Genomic DNA, 24,067 nt, shown 5'->3' with positions numbered 1-24,067 from the left:
TCCAGTGTGTACTTTAAAACTGTCATCCAAAACTTGTAAGCTTAAGAGTCTTTAATAAAATATGTGCCTCTGACAGCCTCAGAATTAGAGTTTAGAAAAGGATGACCAAGAAAGAAACCAGCAGTAATTGTCTTCTCTTAATCTTTTTTTTTTCTCTCTCTCTCTCACATTATCCTTCTCTGGCTGATGATTGCACCAAACTGCACTAAGTTTTAACACTTTCAAAAGTCAAGAGATTTTGTTGCTTCTAGTAGGCACTGCCTCTTGGACTTCTGATGATTCACAGCACGAAAACCTAGAAAGGTTAACACAGAGGCAAAAACATTACAGAACTCAAGTCTAAGAAGAGTAGCTGGAGAACTTTTACTTATGAAACATTCCCATCTAACATCTCATTTTATCTTTATATAGCTCCAGTGAGATGTCAGACAAGTATTAGAATTTCTACTTGACACAGATAATAAGAAAGAGAACTACAATTATGATACACACACACATGGTCAGGGCAAAACTGGGACTTATTTGAGACTTCTTGACTGCCAGTCCTTCTTATTTTCACCATACTATATATAAACAAACAGCAACTTCATTTCAGATAAATAATTTTGAAACCCAAAAAATATCCAAGTTTTGATGTGTCAAATTTTAGATGCTTATGTAAAACTGGCACAGAGGTATTTTCTCAGCCAAGATATTTGCCTAATGGTATGGAATCAAGATATTTATATATATAATTATTCATAAACTAGCTAATATAAAATAAATTACTACTTCTTGAAGGATAGTCAATAAATCCTATAGGTAAAAATAAACATAACACTTCAGCCACAAAATGAGCTTGAAACACAGCTTTCTGTGTGAAAATGGATTGACCATTCTCACTAGCACTAGGAAATGGAAATCGCTCGGCTTTTTCATCTAAGAAGGGGAAAAAAATAAACACATAGCGTCAGAAGTGGACAAAGCTCTAGAGACTGATACACTGCCTAGAAGCTCTATTGCTTTTCACTCCCGAAACTTTACAGACACCAGAAAAAAAGGAGAGCAGAAATGCAATGTAAATTATTGAAGTGGTGCGCCATTTCCTGAAGCAGTGGGGAAAGTCCATCCATGAAACATTAACATGACATTTCTGAATCTGGACAGGCCATTTGGAAAAGAAAGGGTAAAGAATATACACGTCCTTTTGGTGGGAATGGAGACATTTGTTCAGATAAAAATAAACAAGCACTATAGCTAGTTGGCATGCCTGCTTCCCCTGAAAAACATAACGAAAACATGAAAATTTAACAACCCCACACTGAAATGGATTAGACTTGATTTGTTTGTTATACTATGAACAGGCAAGATTAGAAGCATCTAAGGCTTTTTTTCTCTCTTTCTTTTTTCAAGAATGATGCCCTGCTTTGAACTATGTTCAACATTTAATTTAAGCCTCCAGTAAATAATTAAACTGCACATCTTTTGTACACAGTGAAGTGATGTGTTTGCCCATCATGCCTATAGTGGGATAAAGGATAGAAAGTGTTAGTTTCTTGATTTGTCAAAAGAAAAAAAACATCATTTTCCAAATGATTATGCATTGTACTGACTAACGAACAGGACTGAGTTTTCTGACATGAAAAGCATCATACAGGATATTGGTAAATGGTCAGAGACTTCAGGTGTAGAATGACAACCTTTCAGCTTCATCACTCAGGTGAGACCTTTCCTTTCATAGTATTCTCTAACTCCATCCCAGGTGGTTCACTTCCTAACAAAGTCCCAAAACCTAGATATAGGCCAGGTTCTAGGAGATAGAGCATATGTTCACACATATCCATAAACCAGGGCAAATATATTACCTGAAAGCAGTAGTACACTAGAGTTTGCAGTGAGTACCCCCCAACACTTTATCTCCACTATTACATCATCTGGGTCCATGATTCTTCAACAATTTGTTTGGCTTTGTATGTTAACTCTCTTTTCAGCCCCCAGGTTCCAGATGACAATCTTAGCTTTTATCTACTGAGAGAATCTTCCCTTAACTGCGCTATATGACAGGATCTCTCTGGTGCCAGAGATCTAATCTTCTCAGATATTGGTAAAGACACACACATTCTAGACAGGGCAATCAATCCTATACTGTCAGTTGTGGCACGATATATATACAGGCTAGCATAAAAATTAACTCTATTAAGTTAAAAAGGACTACTCCTTATACTTTGGCTTGGAATTCTATGAGCAATTGTTTTTCCACCCTTTATCATTTTGTTTGATTCTTTCCTTTTTCCTTCAGTGGTTTCAGAGACAGAGAGACAGAATTTTTCTTCCCACAATCATTTTAATGTCAAATTGTCACTGTTCTTAGCCTTTTCTCTCCCTGAGAATTTTAGTGCACTAGTATAAATGTGAGTATTAAGTACTTGTCTTTTTCCCCCTCCAATCAATACTTTAAACATTCATTCAGTGTCTGAACAATCATTTTTCCTACATATATCAATAGTTTGCTTTCTTTATTTCACACTCTCTCCAGTCTCACCTAAAGATTTAAATATCACAAATTTTTGGTATTTTCCTTAGGAACAAAAACAGAAAAAGTGGTCACAGTACTGGCTACTGAACTTAAAATTAAATCAAAATCTAGGTAGTAGTCCTTTATTTTTTTTTTATTTTGGAGGAAGGAGAGAGACATGAGTACACAGATACCTAGATGAAGGTATCAAAATAGAATCAAAATAAAAATGCAGGTGCAGACAGAGATGAAAATGGAGAGAGAAATCCTGACTACACCACCTACTCTAGTTAAATAACCCTTTAGTAAAAAAGTTGTATTGCTTTCCATTATCAAGGGATACACACAAGAATGTAGCTACTAAATAAACTCTTAGCTACTTAACTAAACAAAGATCTTTTGTCCTGTGTCCTTTCCAAGTACTACAAATATATTGAAAAAGAAAAGGTAAAAGCAAAACTCAACAAAACTGGTGAAGAAAAGAAGAAAATCAGAACTTACCCAATAGAGAAAGACAGAAATGGACTGACCTGCCAACTGATCCATGCCCAGTGGAGAAGCAATTACAGATGCCAGAACTCCCACCACCTGCACCCCATAAAGATCTTTGGTCCACACTCCCACAGGGGAGAACTGTTAAGGGAAGATGACTAGAGGGCTCTGAACTCCAATTCCATCAAGACCCAGAGAGAGAAAAGAGGGGAAAAAAGGATATTCAGAAGTAGTAATAAGTATAGGTGTGACTTAGAAAGGAAGAGAAGACAAGGCCATGAGGAAAAAATGAACAAAAGTATAGATAGATAGAGAGATAGATAGATAGATAGATAGATATAAAAATAATAGTCAACTCAACTCATATCTGTGACCTTGGGAGAACTACTGTAGTTTCTAATGGAGGGAGTGGGGACACAACTCGTGGTGAGAACAGTTAAAATTATACACCTGTTATCTTGTAAATCAATATTAAATCACAAAAAAAACCTATCAGAAACAAATGGAAGGGATAAGATAATGGAGAAAAAAGAATGTAGAAAATAAATCAACAGATACAGAGCTCTGGTGGTGGGAGTGGTGTAGGATTGTACCCCTGTTATCTTGCAACTTTGTGGATCAAATATTAAGTCACTAACACTGGGTTGAGTGCAGATGTTACCATATTAAATCACTAATAAAATGAAAATAAATTTAAAAAACAAAAGAAATCAACAGAACTGGAGGACTGCATAAAGATGTCTGATAACATCCTTATTTCCTTCAGGAGGCAAGTTGTTGACCTTTCAGCTTCTCCTAGAACTTATCATTGATCTAGAGAAACCAAAGAAGCCAACTCTGAGAGTAACGGTTCTACCAGGTGGGCATCAGTCTCAGGAAGCAGAAGAAATTGGCCCAGGATTAACCTCTCCTACCATTCACCACATTTCTATTCCTCATTTTCTCACTCATTTACTTAGTGCTACACAAAATGGCTGAAGAGAAGAAAGCCATGTGAGCCTAGTAACTGAAACAAATTTTCCCCTTCAGCAAAGCATGACAAGGCAATGATGGAAGCCCTAGACTTCCATCAGAAGTCAGAGAAAGGCTTTGATCTCTGCCAACCTGCAAGTCACTCAACCTCCTTGAGTAAAGATTTGAGCTATAAAACAGGACTAATTATTCTAATGAGCAAATAACTTATGTGGTAAAAATCTCTTTTAAAAGTATGTATCATAGCTATTTGACAAATTAGTTATAACAAAATGATGAGTCAAATAGCGGCTTTTAAAATGTGTTAAATTTAGTGCCATAGTAGTTGAGGCCTTTGTGGTTGGCATTCCAACAAAAGATAAAAGTGAATATTACCATAACATTTGTGAGCAGAGTTATACAATGGCAGTAGAAACAGGGCAAAGCCGGAGCAGCCCCCTCAGGCCTTCCCTTGGCAGCACACTGTTTCTTGTTGCTCACTTACATGTTCCTCCATGTTTGTGCCAGTTTCTTTTAAAAAAAAAGAAAATGCCTGTATGATATAGGTTTCTGTACACCCCACACCCCTGATACTATGGTCATTTAGTTAAAAAGAAAAGGGGGAATTATTGTATGCTTCACGTTGGTTTGGTCTCGCTTCCCCCCCCCCCGCCAGGAGAATTGGTTTGGCCCTTGCTAGTTTTGCGGCCCTCTTTCTCCGGCCCCCTATGGTAAGTAGTGCCAGAGTTCTGGCGGAACCACTGGGGGAGAAGGATGCAGGACAGATCTGTGTGGTGATTAGTTTAAGGGTCTCTCTCTGCCGCCAGAGCAGAAAGACAGGAGAGCACATGTTTGCCCGCTCGTGAATAAAGCTTCTCTGCCCAGCCGTGTGTCCCTGAGTCTCTGTTCACTGCCGCAACGCTAGCCCGGCATGCTGGAGCCTCCGAAACTTTAACAACAATTTATAAAATTAAAAGATTTTGAGAAGAAATATATTTATCTTAATTTTTTTTTGTAGAAGGAAATCAAAGCTATGTGAAGTGAAAACAACACTGTGGCTTTTATATTTTCTTTTTCTTGTTTAAGTAAGAGAAAAGTTCAAGAAACGATAGCTATAGGATTACATTTATTGCAGACTTTACAAACATAGACACCAAAGTAAGTAGACATAAAGTAACATGTGTAAGAATTAGTTCAAATATATCTTCAGTAACTTAATAATACAGTAGTACCACCTTCGCAGTGTATTGTAACTTCCTTTATCAGGTGATTTCAAAAAAGCATTACCTCCAGTTTTTGTCTATCATGTCATACCCTCAAAATGCTAGTAATTAATATAAGCATTTTTGCCAACAGTTGAAACATATGCAAGACTGTATCTGGTGTACTTATAATAATTCACATCAAAAGGAGTGCCTGAGTAAGTCCAGCTGAGTGGTGTGAGAGACAGCATCCCACTGTGAGGTGACAGTAGCTTGGATCCTTCTCTGTCAGGGCTGGTGTGCCCCAGTTGGTATCATAAGGGTTTCTCATTGTTACTGCCTCTTCCTGCCTCCAGGACAGCTCCTTCCATGGCCCCCCCACTGTGGAGCCCTCCATCTGCAAGGAGCCATCTGGAGAGGAAAGGTTGGCCCCAGCTCCCCCTGGAAGTTGTTAGCTCTGTCCCACAGTTGGTGCCTAAAATCTCCAGGGAATTGACCTCCTCATAAGCTTTCTTCGCATGTCAGGAAGCTAATTTGACCCTTTTCACGACACCGTCAGCTTCTACTGGTCCTCTATATTATAGGACAAATCTCTAAAGCATACAGGGGCTTCCCATGGGAAAAGCTGCTGATGCCCAGAGATTCCTTCTTAATGAGCATGTGGATCTCATGGCTTAATTTAAGGGGGGGAGGGGCTGAGAAATAAATATAGCAGAGAATAAGGGAGAGAATCTCACCTTATTTCCTCCTGTAGCTTTTCAAAATAATTTGAAATTTAAAATACACGGATTATAAATGAGTACTGTAACAGTCCAAAAGATGTCTCTCCATATAGCAAATTACAATGATTGGCTTGAGTGTTAGAAAAGCTTGTAGCCATGGAATTTCAGACAAGTAGGCTAACTATGCTGCTTCTTGACTTTTTCAGCTGTAAAGCGGTGTGTGTGTGTGTGTGTGTGTGTGTGTGTATACACATGCATGTGTATAAGATCCAGGGACGCTAATAGAACTGTTCATCTTTAGCATAAAAGACGTTTAAGAAAGAGAACCATTGGTGATTCTCCATCACATCAGTTCATTGAAAGAACTTACTAATATCCCTGTTAGCTATTAAATTCTGGGGAGCAAGGACAAACAAAAAATTTACTCCTCCAGAAGAGATTCTTTCTATTAAGAGTGATTTAAGTCTGTACAGCCTTCAAGCATCAAGGTTTCAGCAACAATGTTTGACATTACTGAACTCAGAACTGTGAAGTATCATAAAGGACCGTCTACTCAACCTGTGCAGTATGCCTAGATTCCTTCTCTGTGTTGTCCCTGTTGAAGAAAAAGAAAATCAACTCTCTCTCCCCAGCCCCCATAACATGACAACCCTACATAACAACGGTCTTTGGGAAAAGCCACATGATAACTGATTAAAGCTTTACTGGTTGCAAATATATGTTATTAACACCTATTGCAAATAGTCTTTTTCAAGTTTACTCACTTCAAGATGCACCTTCCCCCATGGCTTCAGCCTCTTGAGGTTTCCTCTCCTTTTCCTGAGTGTCATGACACCTCTCTCCCCCTGCTAACCAGCAGGCAATACGAGAGGTGGTTTTAAGTAGCACTTGTTTAAAAGAAAGCCTGAAAATTTTATGTTAGAGAATTCAAATGCAATGGCCTCCACCCTGTTTTTTCTTTCCTTGCAATGCAGTTCTTTTAAAAGGCAAAGTTCTTTTAAAATTCTAAGTCCCATGCTCTTTTATTTTCTACAGTACACGCATGTAATTACACAGTTCACCTGAACTTGAGCTCAAGGACCATTCCAAAATAAGTCGAGTGCTAGGAGCATCTTTCTTATACTACGTTTAAGGCTGTGGATAGAGAATTTCCAAAATTTTGGCCTCAGAATATGTGCCTATCACATGATTGTGTTGTGTTTGTAAGAAAGCCTCAACACAGAACAGAATAACCAAAAATAAGTGGTTAAGAATGTGTGGAAAGACTGAGTACATGCAGAAACTTTGAGACTGTTCTTTTTGTTTTCTCAAGATTTCTTTGGCAATCCTAGGGAATTTTCGGTTCCAGATAAACTGTGTAGCTTTTATTCTATCACTTTAAAGAAATTTAGTAGTACCTTGATGGGAATGGCATTAAATCTATATATGGCTCTGGGTAGGAGGGTCACTTTGATGATGTTGATTCTTCCTGTCCAAGAGCATGGGATGTCTTTCCATTTCTTAGGATCTCTTTCTATTTCCTTAAAGAGTGACTTGCAGTTTTCAATGTACACATTTTGTTACCTTTATTGCTAAGTATTTTATTGTGTTTCCTGGTATAGTGAAAAGGATTATATTCTGGATGTCTTCCACTTCTAGTATGATGGTGCACCCAGTTGAGCATATCCATTGGTCTATGCATAAGAAATCAGATTCCAGGGGTCAAGCGGTAGTGCAGCGGGTTAAGCTCATGTGGCCACGCAAAGTGCAAAGTAAGGATCAGGGTTCCAGCCCCTGGCTCCCCACCTGCAGGGGAGTCGCTTCACAGGCGGTGAAGCAGGTCTGAAGGTGTCTGTCCTTCTCTCCCCCTCTCTGTCTTCCCCTCCTCTCTCCATTTTTCTCTGTCCTGTCCAACAACGAATGACATCAACAATAACAATAATAACCACAACAAGGCTACAACAAAGGCAACAAAAGGGGAAAAGAGTGGCTTCCAGGAGCAGTATATTCATGGTGCAGGCACTGAGCCCCAGCAATAACCCTGGAGGCAAAAAAAAAAAAAAAGAAAGAAAGAAAAGGAGAAAAAAAAAGAAATCAGATTCCAGGGGCCAGGCAGTAGCACACTGGGTTAAGCATACATGGCACGAAGCCCAAGGACGGGCATAAGGATCCCAGTGCGAGCCCCCAGCTCCCCATGTGCAGTGGTGGGGGTTGCTTCACAAGCCGTGAAGCATGTCTGCGGGTGTCTATCTTTCTCTCCCTCCTCTGTCTTCCCCTTCTCTCTCAGTTTCTCCCTATCCAATCCAACAACAATCATAACAATAATAGCAACAAGGGCAACAAAAAAATGGGGGGGATGGCCTCCAGGAGCACTGGATTCATAGTGCAAACGCTAGAAGAAGAAGTGCACCGAGCCCCAGCGATAAGCCTGGAGTTTAAAAACAAACAGATTCCAGCACTTGATCCTCACCTGCAAGGGGGAAGCTTCAAAGCAGATCTGTAAATCTGCAACCCTGTCTCCCCTTTTCCATCTCTCTTCTGCATCTATACCTCCCCCTCTCAATTTCTGTCTGTCCTATCAGATAAAATAGAAAAGAAAAAGTAGCTGTTTGGAGCAGTGGATTGGTTGTGCTAGCCCTGAACCTATTGATGATGAGAAAGAGAGTGACAGACAGAGAGACGTCTGGACCTAGAATTCACTCATCCCATTAATACATGGCATGGTTTTCATGTGACTAAGAGACTGTCTCTAACAAAAGTACAACCCAGTAATAGAGTTGTTCTTATTTCCAGACACCCTGGAAAGATGACTAAAGGGGAGAGAAGGATGGAGAAAAGTTACTAACATTGTTCAGATTATCAATTTGAAGTCATATCTTCAATTTGAGACACAACAAAATTGGAAAAATATTGGGTAGTTAGGAAAATATTTTCACTCCTTTTGTGTGTTTAATATGAAGTATAATATGATGCCACTGTCTTTCAGATATGTCTGGAAAGACCTCATGTGTCCAGTTTAATTTTATTTAAAAACAGAACCAGTTGAACTTATGCATATTATATATATATATATATATATATATATATATATATATATACATACATATATATATATATATATATATTTCTATGAGCTAGAAAAGATATTGATTCATATCATTGTGGACACAGAATATTACTAAGATTTACAGGTGCCAAGTTGGAAATCCAGGAAAAGTGATAGTTAAAGTTCAAATTTGAGAAGCAACAGATTTGAAATCCAAGAAAAAAAATTCCAATTCAGATATATATGAGAAAAATAAATGTTTCAGTGCAACTAGTAAGTCAAGAAGACTTCTTCCTTCTCCAGTATTACTTTTATACTCAGTTTTTTTATTCATTAATTGAATTTTATTGAATGAAACATTAGGTAGGGCATCAAGTCTACCAAAGCAAATGTTCACCTTCTGAAAAATCACTTTATGAGCACACATAGAATATTTTTTTATCAAATATCTGAACATTCCAGAACCCAGTCAAGTTGACATATAAAATTATCCAAATGGTGTTTAAAAAATTTGATTTATGTTTAGTTTTAAGTGGGTAACTTCTGTTCCCTCTTGATGCAACTCAAATTGAATGGCTACATTGAAGACTTATTCCATTACTGTAACTAAACGATGAAGGAAAGAGATTGTTATACTCCCTAGTCCTTCTTATGACACTGTAATACCCACATCACTTGGTTTTCTTAACTGGGCCTGTATACATTTCAATTTGAAACTTCCTATTTTGGGGATTATTGTCTATGAGAGGAAATGTCAGGTATTTTTTTAGGGATTTTCATGTGTGTACTGGTATGCATATATAAAATCTAAAAGACATACACACAACATATAAATGGAGAGACCTCAGAGGAGTTCACATGACCACCTCTTATGAGTTCTGAAGTATTTAAAATATCAAGATCCCTTCTCTTGTGCCCTGACTATCTTAAAGCACAGACCATGGCAAGAGACCATATGGAATGTTTTATAGGAACATTCGGGTCATTATTCTAGATTGAAATATGCAGACAAGATAACACCTCATATTGAAGGAATGTGACTAGACTGCAGGGCAGAAAAATAAATCCTATGGCTTTTACATTGATTGAAATAGAAGTGATGTTGAAAGTGAGATGCCTTAGGAGATTGGTAACTGTGTACTTTATAAAGCGTTGACTTCTCAATCCTTAATTTCAGACAAATATTGACTACTAATTAATGCCAAGAGGCATAAGTGAAGATTAAACACTGAGCTAGAGGGCAGCTTGGAATTAGAAGGAAAAAGCCCTTAAACTCCATTATAATGTGGTGAATCCACATACTAAATCAATTAAGTAATGGTTTCTACCTACCTAGAATCATTACATTAGACATCTAGGTAATTTAAAGTCTTCTTTTGCTGTTCGCAAATATGCTTCAGGCTAACTTTCATAAAGTTCATTTGAACTCTAGTGGACTCTAAGTTTCTTTTGGAGGAAAAAAAAAACCCCATCAAATGCTTTTATTCTCCTGATTATTAGAACAGGGTTTTCAGTTGCCAGGACATAGTTCACTTTGTAGAATATTACCTCGCCATGCCCAAGACCTGGTTTGACCCCCAGTACAACAAAGAAGCACTATGACACTAAAGGAAGCTTCATAGAAGGTAGAAGAGTTCAATAATGGTAAAAATTTTCCTACTCTTCCTAACTGTAAATTTTTACAAAGAATGAAAAAAGTCAACCCAGGAAAGATGGAATCCTCATTCACACACACACACACACACACACACACACACACACACACACACCCCTTTCATATAATAATGACTTAATAAAGTACATATTAATGACTAAATCTGCTTTCCTTAGACATACTCGTTACAGTTAAATACTACAAACTATCCAAAGGACTGTGAAATAAAGAAAATTACATGCAATATAATCACGTGTGTCACACCTGCACAAACAAAAACACATACTCACAGTTCTTCAGCATAGTAGATTTAGGAATAGAGGTTAAAATCTCCTATGTAATTAAGATTTTCTTGGTCACATGTTTGTACCTTTCTTTAATATGTTTTAACTTAATCTTTCATGTAATAAATTTACAAATAAACACATTTTCTTCTGCAACTAACCTGTTCACCTAGTGCCACAAATGCAGTGTTTTCACATGTTATTAATGACTATTCCATATGCAAAAACCACTAGGGACATCAGGAAATGGAATTCAGAAAGTCCACGTTGAATAAAACAGGAGATTCTGAAGAAAGACAAGAGAGAAAGATTGCAGACTACTTCAAAGTTATGGTCTTATTGCCGGAGCTGTGAGCATAGTGGTTCTCGAAATGAGAAAGACATGACCAATCAGCCTTCTAAGAAGAAATAGTCTGGCAGTTTCTTCAGAGTATCCTTCTCTGAAGCAGTGGAGACTATAGGTGAGAGCTCTAGTAATGCAGTTATGTGGGTGCAAGGAAAGAGCTTGCATTATAGCATCACTGTTAAGACTGAAAAGATAGTAACATAAATAAGAGATTTTTTGAAGGGATAGTTGACAAGGACTCATGCCTGATAAAAAGGTTTGGAAGGGAAAAAAGTGAAACATACAAGTGTCTACCCTGTGGGATTGAGATAATGGGGTTTCCATTGATATAAATAAGACTGAGAGAATTATAAATAATTAAATTGGTCCTGGACCTCCCAAGGCTAAGATGAAGCAGGATATACCTTCTCTATGACAAAGTTTCCAACTCTAGAAGTAAAAAACAGCATTTTTTGATATTTTAATGAAGATTAAACGAAATAATATAAAACAGAGTGGTATATGGCACATGGCAAGCCTGAACTAATTTGATTCAAGATAGATGATAATAGATTATGATGATGATGGATGATAGATAATAGGTAAAGGCATATATATATATGCAGTTTTTTAAATTGATTAACTTTATTTGTTTTTTCAGTTATGATTAAGTAGGATACAATATTATAAGAATACAATGTAAAGTTCCATACCACAACCACCATCAAATGTCCGTTTCCATCCTTCCACCTAATCAAATATAACCACCATGGTTCTCATAAGCCTTAGATATAGTTCACTTGCTTTTTTTTTCAAGTTCACTTGTATCATTTCTCTAGATTCCACATATAAGTGAAACCATCTGGTACTTGTATTTCATCTTTTTACTTATTTCACTAAGCATAATCACTTCATCTAGTTCCATTCATTTTGTCCCATAGGACACAAAATCATCTTTTTATTGTGGAGTTCATAGATTATAAATCCCATAGCTTCTTTAATCAATCATCTGTCAATGATCATTTAAATTGTTATTGCTTTAACTAGTTGATCAGGGAAGAAAAATGCCACAGCTGATAATCTTTTGCCATGCTTCAAGTGTTGCCCAAGATTTATTTATCTAGCTGGCTATGGGAGCCTAAATCAACCACAAGATTTTAGTTCTCATCCAGATATTCCCTTAAATACTGGTGATTCCTTGTGGGCAATTCAATATCTTGTTGCCTCTGATTTCACAGGCTAAGCACACTGAAATTCCAAGCCTTCCACCCTTTGACTATGTGTTCCACTGTGTACCTACCAAGATGATACAAGCTACTCCTAAAAGCAGCTTCTTAATTCCTGAGACTTTCTCCCTTCAACCCTTTTTCAGCCAATGACCATACATGCTTGCACCAACCTGTGGCTTAGTGAGTTTCTGAAGAAATTCCAGTTGCATTTTGGTGAGTTTTCAGGTGATTTTTTTATTGCTTTAACTAGTTGATCAGGAGAGTGACAGGTAACAGCTGCTACTCAGAACAAATCTCTAGAAGTCCCTGCAGTTTGAGATGAAATCCTAGAAGTGAAGTAGAAAATATCCTATAAAGATATTGATTGAAGTATCACTAACCAGCTTCCTGCCTCGAATTCTTTATATTTTTCTTTTTTCTTTCTAGTGGTTAGTTTATTTCTAACCATTCATGTCTTAACCTCATTTGTTACCAGCATAGCAATATATTTTCTCATCTAAATTGGTTAAGACACAAAATTCCCACCAGCCTTCCTTATGCCATCTTATGTCTACTATAAATCTTACTATAAATGATGACTTATGTTTGTACTTTTAGTTCAATCATCTATTGGCTACGACTTCTTGCTAATACACCAAGCTAGAATGTAAGCTATACACTGAACAAAAACATTCTTTTCATTCACCACTGTATCTCAAGCACTGGGTCTAACCCCTGAAACCCCATGAGAAGTTGATGACATTGGAATCAGAAGCATGGGCAGGAATAAAGGACTAAAAGGAAGAAAGTCCCACTAACTAGTAATAGGTAGAAACTACTATTACCTCTAGATAAAAGAACAAAAGGAAAAAAGTTATCTGAGGCTAGTAAGAGTTTCAGTGGTCAAGGGGGGGTCAGAATCATATGATGATCGGCCATAGAGATAATTAGACCAATTTTCTTTTTCCTTTTTCTTATTAGTGATTTAATATTTATTTACAAAATTATAAAATTGTAAGGGTATAATTCCAAAACTTTTTCACCACCAGAGTTCTGTGTCCTCATTTCCTCCATTGGAAACTGCAGTAGTTCTCCTAAGATTACAGATAATATTTGATATTGTATCTATAACATATCTGTATTTTTTGCCCATATTTTCTATGGTCTTGCCTTCACTTCCTTTCTAAATCACCCCTACACCTATAACTACTTCCAAATGACCATGTTTTTTCCTTCTTCTCTTTCAGATAAGAGAAACAGTGCCTAACTTCTTCTGGTGTTTTCCAGATTTGCTTCCTTACCATTGCTGGTATAAAAACAAGATTCCTGGTATCAAATGTTTTGGGTTTTGGTGGAATTGGTATTCAGAGCCCTCGGCGCTTCCTCCCTTATCCTTGACTCCTCCATGAGTATGGACTAAAGTTATTTTTGGGGTGCAGAAGATGGGAGCTCTGGCTTCTGAAACTGCTTCTCTGCTCGACATGGATGGCCCAGCTCACTTTATCCATCCTTCAAATGTATAGATCCAATCAAATTTCATGGCAAGATATTCAGGGCAGTGCATCGTGTAAAAATTCACCTACTCAAAGCATTACACATATTCAATGTAAACCTTATTAAAAATCTAATGCATTCTCTAGGGAAATAGAGCAAGCATTACCAAAATTTGTTTGGAACCACAAAATACTGCAAATTTCCAAAGCAATCCTGTGAGGGGGAAAAAAATAGTAGTTCAGTATGTAGGATACATGCCTTGCCAAATGTGTATCCCAAGTTTGAGTCATAGTGCACCACATGAGAGTTCCATGGAACCAGACACATTCCTGGTTTGTTGGTGTACTTATCAGTCTATTTGTCTATAGAAGAATTTTCTGCCTATCAGAAAAACTGATGCAGTAACAGTGAAATCACACAAATATGCCACCCCAGCTATCAAAGTAAATAAGAGAGAATGAGAAGGAAAGCAAGAAAGGAAGGAAGGAAGGAAGGAAGGAAGGAAGGAAGGAAGGAAGGAAGGAAGGAAGGAGGGAGGAAGGAGGGAGGAAGGGAGGGAGAGAGGGAGGAAGGAAGGAAGGAAAGAAGGAAGGAAGGAAGGAAGGAAGGAAGGAAGGAAGGAAGGAAGGAAGGGAGGGAGGAAAGGAGGGAAAAAAAGAGAACCAAATTCCTTGATCTCAAAACAGCATAGTACTGGAATAAAATTAGACATACAGATAAATTCATCAGAAATGAGAACCCTAAACTCAAGCATTGTATATTGATATATAGACAGTTAAACTATGACACAGGAACCAAGACATAAAATGGAGAAAGTCTCTTCAATATATTATGCTGGAAAAACTGAATAGCCACATTCAAAAGAATGAAATTATATCACCATGCACTCATTATAATTTAAAATGGATAAAATAGTTAGATGTTAAACCATAACATGCCTTGAATATAAACCAGGCAAATCACTTCATGATACTGACTTTGGAAATACATTAAGAGACTCAATTCCAATGACAAGGAAAACAAAATTAAAAATAAACAAAATGGGGTTACAAAAAAACTATGTTTTAGAGGCCGGGTGGTGGCATACTGGGTTGAGTATACGTCACAAAGCACAAGGACGTGGCTTCAAGTTCCCTGTCCCTACCTGCAGGGGGCAAGTTTTGCAAGTGGAGAAGCAGTGCTGCAGATGTCTCTGTCTCTTTCCTTCTCTATCTCCCTATTTCAATTTCTGGCTATGTCTATCCAACAAACAAATAAAAATTTTTAAGTTATTTTTAAAAATTAAGTTTTTATGCACAGCAAAATCAAAACTATCATCAAAACAAAAACTCATCCTTCTTAATGGATAGTATACATAATATACAGCTGATAAAAGACCAAAATCTAAGATATATTTAACAACTCAATGACTTTTTAAAATTTTTTTATTATCTTTATTTATTTATTGGATAGAAACAGCCAAAAATTGAGAGGGAAGGGGGAGGTGGAGAGAGAGAGAAACAGAGACACCTGCAGCCCTGCTTCACCACTCACAAAGCTTTCCCTCTCTAGGTGGGGACTGGGGACTTGAACCCGAGTCCTTGTGCTTTGTAACATGTGCACTCAACCAGGTGCACCACTACCTGGCCCCAAATTCTTTCTTTCTTTCTTTCTTTCTTCCTTTCTTCCTTTTTTTTTTTTTTTTTTTTTTTTTTTTTTTTTTTTTTTTACCAGCGCACTGCTCAGCTCTGGCTTATAGTGGTACAGGGGATTGCTGAACGTGGGACTTTGGAGCCTCAGCCATGAGAGTCTCTTTGCATAACCATTATGCTATCTACCCCTAACAACTCAATCACTTAACAACATCAAAACTCATAAAATATGAAAAGAGTTGAGCATGTACTTGACCAAAGAAGACTTACAGATAACCATCAAGAACATTAAACAAAATAAAATGTTGGTCATCTCTTTTAACATCAGGGAAACGTATCAAAAAAAAGACAAGGATACCACCTGGCACCTGTGAGAATAACCTACATAAAAATGGCCAGACATAACAAATGCTGGCAAGGATATATAGAAAAAGGAACCTTTACACAGTGTTAGTGGGCATGTGAATTGGCCCATCCTCTATGGAAAACAGCATAAAGATGTTAGAGCACAAAACTAGACAAAGAACATGAGGGTAAGCTGAGGAGAGTCATCACAACATTCAGTGAAGTTTTATAACTGTTAATCCATATAAAGATGTTGGTTAAGGCTGAAAGAATTGGCCAGAACTCTAGCAGATGACTAGGAAATCAAAGAAATCTTAATAAAATAATATGCTTAGGAAATTAAAAGAAAGGGAAGTTTGAAAGAAGTATGGCATTTCCTGAGGCTCACTACATCTTTTCATTGGTGTTTTTCATTGCTGGATCCATGATTTTACTAGAGAATATATATATATATATTATTATTATTATTTCAGAACACTAATCAACTCTGGCTTATGGTGGTCTTGGGGCTTGAACCTAGGACTTCGGAGCCTCAGGCATAAGAGTTTCTTTCGCATAGCCATTATGTTATCTACTCCCAAGAATATTTTCAGCAACCAAATTTTGTGGACCGGAGAGAGAGCCCACTGAGTAGGATGGATGCCTTGCCATGCAGATGACCCAGGTTCAAACCCAGGAGAGGCACTCTTACTGTTGTCTCTTCCTCTCTCTCTGTTTTTCCCCTCTCTCTCTCTTTTTATCTGAGTGAAAAATATAAAGACATTCATTATCAATAATATATCCTAATACCTATTCCATAGTATTTGATTGGATCTATACATTTGAAGGATGGACAAAAAGTGAGTTGGGCCATCCACATCGAGCAGAGAAGCAGTTTCAGAAGCCAGAGCTCCCATCTTCTGCACCCCAAAAATAATTTTAGTCCATACTCCTAGAGGAGTCAAGGATAAGGGAGGAAGAGCCAAGGGCTCTGACCAATTCCACCAAAACCCAAAACATTTGATACCAGGAATCTTGTTTTTATACCGGCTTTGAAACATTAGATACTGTAAAAAAAAAAAAAAAAAAAAGGATGAAAACATTGATACTCAGATTATTTTATATAAAACTTATTTAAAATGTTTTTAGAAAACTTTCTATAATAAAAAATATTATATATCAACTATAGCAGGCTTCAGGTGTACTTAAAATTTGTTTTTTTTAAATGGATAAAGATTGAAACAACAAAAACTTACTTTAAGTGAAATAATTCATACAAATTTGGCCTCTTATGGCTCACCAATGATAGGTAATTTATTTCATACCAGTGGGAAAAAAATAAGCAAAGCAAATGTTGGGAAGGGTGACCTTGAGTCTAGTGGATTAGGACCACTCAGCCATTCTGTCTGACACAGACTCACTAGTTGACGGGATCCTTCCTGGACCCTCTCCTCGGTCAGACCTGGTCGGCTAACCCACTCTGTTGCGCACCAGAGGTGGGGGCCAAAGAGGTCCAGACCAAGGGCCGCAGGGGTGATCACACTGAGATCTCTTTCTCTGGAGACCGCGGCAAGAGAGGAATCAGAGATCACTCAGGACACCATTGCCAGAATAGTGCATTTATTGTGCCGCAGAGCAGGATTTTTAAAGGGTGGTAGGGAGAAAGCAATGTTGAGGAGAGGAGAGGTCTGTTAAGGGATACCTTATATGGTCAAGACAGCAGGGGGTAGAGAAATGGCAAGGGTCTTTCCAGTAATCATTGGGTAAGTGGTCGAGCTAGTTTGAGGAATGAGGAAGTGAAACAGCCAGCTAGCACAGAGGGGGAGGTAGGTCTTTGTGTAGGTGAGAGAGATTGACAGGAGAACTGAAACCTGTTAGGTTCCGCTGTGGGGGAAACTGAAGGGCGACTGTACTTCCAGGAACTGGTGGGTGGTCCCCGCGAGTGGTCAACACCATGCTCGACCTCAGCCCCACAGTTTCCCGTAACTAATAATAATAATAATAATAATAGCCACTAGGTTCTGACTAAAGGATGGCCATAACTAGAGAGAAAGGCAGATAAAGGCGGTCAGTGATTTGGTGCTGGTTAAAAGCTAGATTTATTGTGAAAATCTTCGGAAAAACAGAGTGATGCTGGTAGGAAGATGAGGTAAATGCAGTCAGTCATGTAGTGATGAATGGAGAGCAGACACTTGATCTTTTTTTTTTTTTTTTTTTTTTTACCATTCATTGCTTTTTGTATTTGCAGTAACAGCAGTTTACAAGACTTTGCTATGACAGGGTACATACAGTTCCACACTATCCACAGCACCAAATTTCTGTGCCTCTGTGCTCCCAATGATGGATGGCCACCAAAGTTCTCACAAAGTCAGAGAGACAGTGCACTTGCTTCTGTTTCTGTTATTTTGTTTTCCTTTTTGTTTTGTTTTTGCAAGTTCTGTTTTTCAGTTCTCTAGAATCTACACATGAATGAAACCATCTGGTAGTTCTCATTCTTCTCTTTATTTCACTAAGCACAATCACCTTCAATTCTATCCCTTTTGTCCCAAAGGACGCAATGTCATCTTTTTTTCAAGCACAGAGTAGTATTCCATGGAATATAAATCCCATGATTTCTTTACTCAGTCATCTGCCAATGGGCATTTAAGCCGCTTCCACTCTTTGACTATTGTAAATAATGCAGCTATGGCCCTTATAATCAGTGCTTACATGCCCTCCCTTTGGATAAATGCCTAAGTGTGGTATTGCTAGATCAAAAGGTATTTCCATTTTTACTTGTTCAAGTACTCTCCATACAGTCTTCCACATAGGCAGCACCAGGCAGCTTCCCACCAGCAGCGTAACAGAGTCCCTTTTCCTCCACATCCTTGCCAGTACCTATCGTCCATTTTGTTGAGGTAGGCCATTCTCACATGCACAAAGTGGAATCTCGGTATAGTTTTAATTCGCATCTCTTTCGCCATAAATGAAGGGATAGTTCATATTTCTGTGGGCCATGGGTACCTCTTCTTTAGAATACTGTCTAGCTCTTTTTAATGAGTTATTCCTTTTCTTTTATTCAACTGTGTGTATTCTTCGTATGTGTTTGATAACAATCCCTTGTTAGATGTATAATGTGCAAATATCTCCTTCCAATTACTGAAAGACTAGAATTTTGATGGCTAGCATAATGTAGTATATACAGGTGTCAAACTATAATGTTGTTTGCTTGAAACCTAAGTATAGTTGTAAAACAGGGTTAATTCAATAAAAACATTTTTATGACTTTGTAAACTTCAGGCCTTAAGAAAATTAAATCTAATCCATTTGTTTTTATTTAGCTTAGAAACAGGCTTGCTAAATGATTGTATTAAGAAGTATTAAGAGAGTAGCTCCAAACTATGGGGAAGATATATAAATATTGTTGACTGGGAGTCGGGCAGTAGGGCAGCGGGTTAAGAGCACGTGGCGCAAAGCACAGGGAACAGCTAAGGATCCCAGTTCAAGCCCCAGCTCCCCACCTGCAGGGGAGTCACTTCACAGGCAGTGAAGTAGGTCTGCAGGTGTCTCTCTGTCTCTTTCCCCTCTCTATCCCTTCTTTCTCAATTTCTCTCTTTTTAAATTTTTTTATATTTATTTATTCCCTTTTGTTGCCCTTGTTTTTTATTATTGTAGTTATTATTGTTGTTCTCGTTGTTGGACAGGACAAAGAGAAATGGAGAGAGGAGGGGAAGACAGAGGGGGGAGAGAAAGACACCTTCAGATCTGCTTCACCACTTGTGAAGTGACTCCCCTGCAGGTGGGGAGCCCAGGGCTCGAACTGGGATCCTTACTCTAGTCCTTGTGCTTTGTGCCACGTGCGCTCAACCCACTGTGCTACTTCCTTGACTCCCTCAATTTCTCTCTACCACTATCCAATAATAAATAAGTAAAAGAGTAAAAAAAAAAAAAATTAAAAAAGAAAGATGCAATTCTTGTTTAACAAATTAACTTAAAATCATAATATTGAGCAGATAATAAAGTACAGATCAACTGGTTTTCAATTACAACAAAAAGCTAATCATGCAACTTAGACAGACTTAAAATGTCAGCACAGCAAATATTTTTTATATTTATTTATTTATTTTCCTTTTTGTTGCCCTTGTTTTTTTATTGTTGTTGTAGTTATTATTGTTTTATTGATGTCGTCATTGTTGGATAGGACAGAAAGAAATGGAGAGAGGAGGGGAAGACAGAGAGGGGGAAAGATACACACCAGCAGACCTGCTTCACCACTGGTACACAGGGTGGGGGGGGGCTCGAACCGGGATCCTAACCACGGTCCTTGTGCTTCACACCACGTTCGCTTAACCCGCTGCGTTACCGCCCGACTCCCAACCAATATTCTTATTAATATATTTAAATATGTTGTGGAAAATGCATTAATGATTTAAGGAGAGAAAAAATCAAATTATTCTAAGGTTCCAAACTAAGTAGAATTAATGCTACAAACCACAAATTATCTTCATTGTTTCCTAAACTACAAGTTCTAAACAGTGGGAAAAAATAATTGATAATAATGATTTAACATTCATATGACTAAAAACAAAAACAACTATAGTTTGCTGTGAGTTTTTAATGTATTTTTTTAAATTTATTTTTTATTTAAGAAAGGATAAATTAACAAAACCATAGGGTAGGAGGGGTATAACTCCACACAATTCCCACCACCCAATCTCCATATCCCACCCCCTCCCCCGATAGCTTTCCCATTCTCTATCCCTCTGGGAGCATGGACCCAGGGTCATTGTGGGTTGCAGAAGGTGGAAGGTCTGGCTTCTGTAATTGCTTCCCCGCTGAACATGGACATTGACTGGTCAGTCCATACTCCCAGCCTGCTTCTCTCTTTCCCTAGTAGGGTGGGTCTCTGGGGAAGCAGAGCTCCAGGACACATTGGTGGGGTCTTCAGTCCAGGGAAGCCTGGCTGGCATCCTGATGGCATCTGGAACCTGGTAGCTGAAAAGAGAGTTAACATACAAAGCCAAACAAATTGTTGAGCAATCATGGACCCAAAGGTTGGAATAGTGGAGAGGAAGTGTTGGGGGGGGTGGGTACTCACTGCAAACTCTAGTGTACTTCTGCTTTCAGGTATATATTTTGCAGTAGTTTATGGATACGTGTGAACATATGCTCTCTCTCACAGAAACTGGTGTATATCTAGGTTTTGGGACTTTGTTAGAAAGTGAACCACCTGGGATGGAATTAGAGAATACTATGAAAGGAAAGGTCTCACCCGAGTAATGAAGCTGAAGGGGCTGTCATTCCACACCTGAAGTCTCTGGACACAGTCTGAACTGAAGCATGTTGAGGTGGCACTCGCGTTGATTAGGTTGCAATCAGCAGATGCGTTATTATTTTATATGGATTGGGAGAGGCATGGGGGAAAGTGGGCCCTATCCTAAGGTTCCAGGACTGGGGGAAATATAGGCTCTATAGTGGAGATGAAAGGTTCCTGCTGTCTTAGGGTTCAAAAAGACAATCCATAGTTAATGTTATCATCACATTATTTGGTAATTGGGTTAACTTTGAAAAGTCCTTTTGTTAGGGTTTGCTGTATAGTACCCAGTATCTTGTATGTAGCTGTGCCATTGGTTGCTTCTGATCTACTTGGTCTAGGCTTTTGAGAGAGTCTGTGTATCAAATACACAGCCTATATATTAAAAAGACTCAGTCTGTGTTTTAAAAACTTCGAGACATACAATTAATTTTCCCCCTCTCATATTAACTAGTGATTTATATGACTACACTTTACTAGGAGTGTACATAATCACCATTACCACCACCAAAAGACTGTGTCCCATCCCACCCACGCACCCCCACCCCCACCCCCCACTGGCCCAGGAAGCTGCATGTCTACCCCTCACCACAGGGTTTTTACTTTGGTGCCCTACTTACAATTTGGTCAGGTCCTACTTTTAGTTTCCCTTTCAGATCTTCTTACTCAACTTCTGTTGATGAGTGGGATCATCCCATACTCATCTTTATCTTTCTGACTTAGCTCACTTAACATAATTCCTTCTAGCTCTGTCCAAGATGGGTCAGAGAAGGTGGGTTCATTGTTCTTGATAGCTGTATATTTAATGTATTTTTAAACCTTTTAAATTCTTATTTATTTATGCTTTATTATTGGGTAGAGACAGAGAAATTGAGAGGGGCAGGGGAGATAAGGGAGTGAGACAGAGAAACACCTGCAACCCTGCTTCATCACTCATCGAATGTGAAGCTTTCCCCCTGCAGGTAGGGTGTTATCAGTTTTTTTAAGTTTTCAAAATGTTTTACTTTTTGTCTTTAATAACAATGCTAACATCTTTAATATTTAAACTGATTTTACAGAGGTCTGTCCATACTTCTTTGTTAAAAGGCTGAATAAGCAGGGAAAGCAAGCAAAGATATAAAAAAAAATACTTCATCACTTTCAAATATAACTGGGTGTGTGGAATGATACTCAGTCTGTATCATAAAAATACACAAATTAATCAGATCTGAAATATTAGAATCTGTGTAACAAATAAGGAAAATTCATGAGGGCTATGTACCATTAACTCTCTTCTGATGAAGATCACTCAAAACTACTTTGATAATTAGAGTTTGCTGAGTTTGTGAACTGTGTTACTCTACATTTCTTTAAAACCATGGAGAAATGTGTTATAATCTATAATCAGTGTCTTCACTGCAATCTGAGTATGGATGTTTAAGATCAAGTTAGCTTACTTCCAGCATTTTTTTTACAAGAACTAAGCTTGAGAAGTTTATTTTTAAGTTCCTTTTCCTTCTTTTTTTCCTTCTTTTTTCCTTTCTTCCTTTCCCTTTTTTTTTTTTTAACCACAAGCTCTTTGGCTTTAATCTGGGCCCCCATCTACTGGTCAACTTGAGAACTCATGAAACGAATTTACTGCTTTGATTTCTATTACTATCTGTTGTTCGAGCCCATTTCCATTTGTGTAGCATTACATAACTTGCATGCAAATATTTATGAGTAGCCACAAAATCAATTACTAAATTTTGTCTTTGCTTTTCCTTAAATAGATACTGTAGTTTTCTCCAAAATACAGAGAAAAGAAAATTAACTTGAAATCATCTTGCTTATGACAAGTCTTTTATTGGAGATTTCCAAAAAATCCTGGAAGAATTTAGTCTATGAAGCGATTTCATTTGAAGGAAAATATTCTGACTAGATACTCCTTGTCTTTTATTATTTTTCTTCTAATTTTTTATTCCAAAAGAAGTGGAAGAACTCTTGAGAGGCTCATAATGCTCTCTCACATGTTCCTAGCAGCTTTGAAATTTTGTGATTCTGTGAAAATAAACTGATGAAAATAATGCCCAAAAAATATTTTATTTCAACATCACTTGCATCTGATTCAGATTCTAAACTTACAATTGAGCTAAGGATAATTTAATATTATTTCTGTATAAATATTCTGTACAAAGTAAGATTATTTCTATATTATGAATAAACTGATTAGTAAGCTAGTAGAAGAAATATTTTTCTAGGACTTTGATGGTATATTTTCTTAAAAAATAACCTGTTTGGGAGTCGGGCTGTAGCACAGCGGGCTAAGCGCAGGTGGCGCAAAGCACAAAGACCGGCATAAGGATCCCGGTTCGAACCCCGGCTCCCCACCTGCAGGGGAGTCGCTTCACAGGCGGTGAAGCATGTCTGCAGGTGTCTATCTTTCTCTCCTCCTCTCTGTCTTCCCCTCTCTCTCTCCATTTCTCTTTGTCCTATCCAACAACAACAACAACAATAATAACTACAACAATAAAACAACAAGGGCAACAAAAGGGAAAAAATAAATAAAATAAATATAAAAAAACTTTTAAAAAAATAACCTGTTTATGTTTGCTTTACGTTCTAATATTATTATTAGAGATATTTAAAATAATTTCCCTCTGAAGTATTGAAATTCTAATTTCTTATCACTTCTTGACACTACTATAACATTTTAAAATAAATTTCATAGCACATGCAATAAGCCATAATGTTTCATTTTGAATAATGAGATCTGACAGCCACATTCAAAGAAAGCAAATAGGTATTCTTAAAATTACTTTATCTTTTCATTTAAAAAAAATTTTTTTTTGTTCCAGATAAAACATTTATAAAGTGAAACAACTTGCCTATTCAGATACTCTTAGTAAGCTAAACCAATCTTAAAGAAACAGATTGAAATTTTCATCATGAAATTTTTTTCTTATTTTATTTATTTTTTTATTTCTAAAAAGGAAACGCTGACAAAACC

The sequence above is a fragment of the Erinaceus europaeus genome, chromosome 4 (genome assembly GCF_950295315.1).
Source record: "Erinaceus europaeus chromosome 4, mEriEur2.1, whole genome shotgun sequence".
Classification (NCBI taxonomy): domain Eukaryota; kingdom Metazoa; phylum Chordata; class Mammalia; order Eulipotyphla; family Erinaceidae; genus Erinaceus; species Erinaceus europaeus.
The sequence above is the reverse complement of the archived record's forward strand: the minus strand, read 5'-3'. Positions refer to the sequence as shown.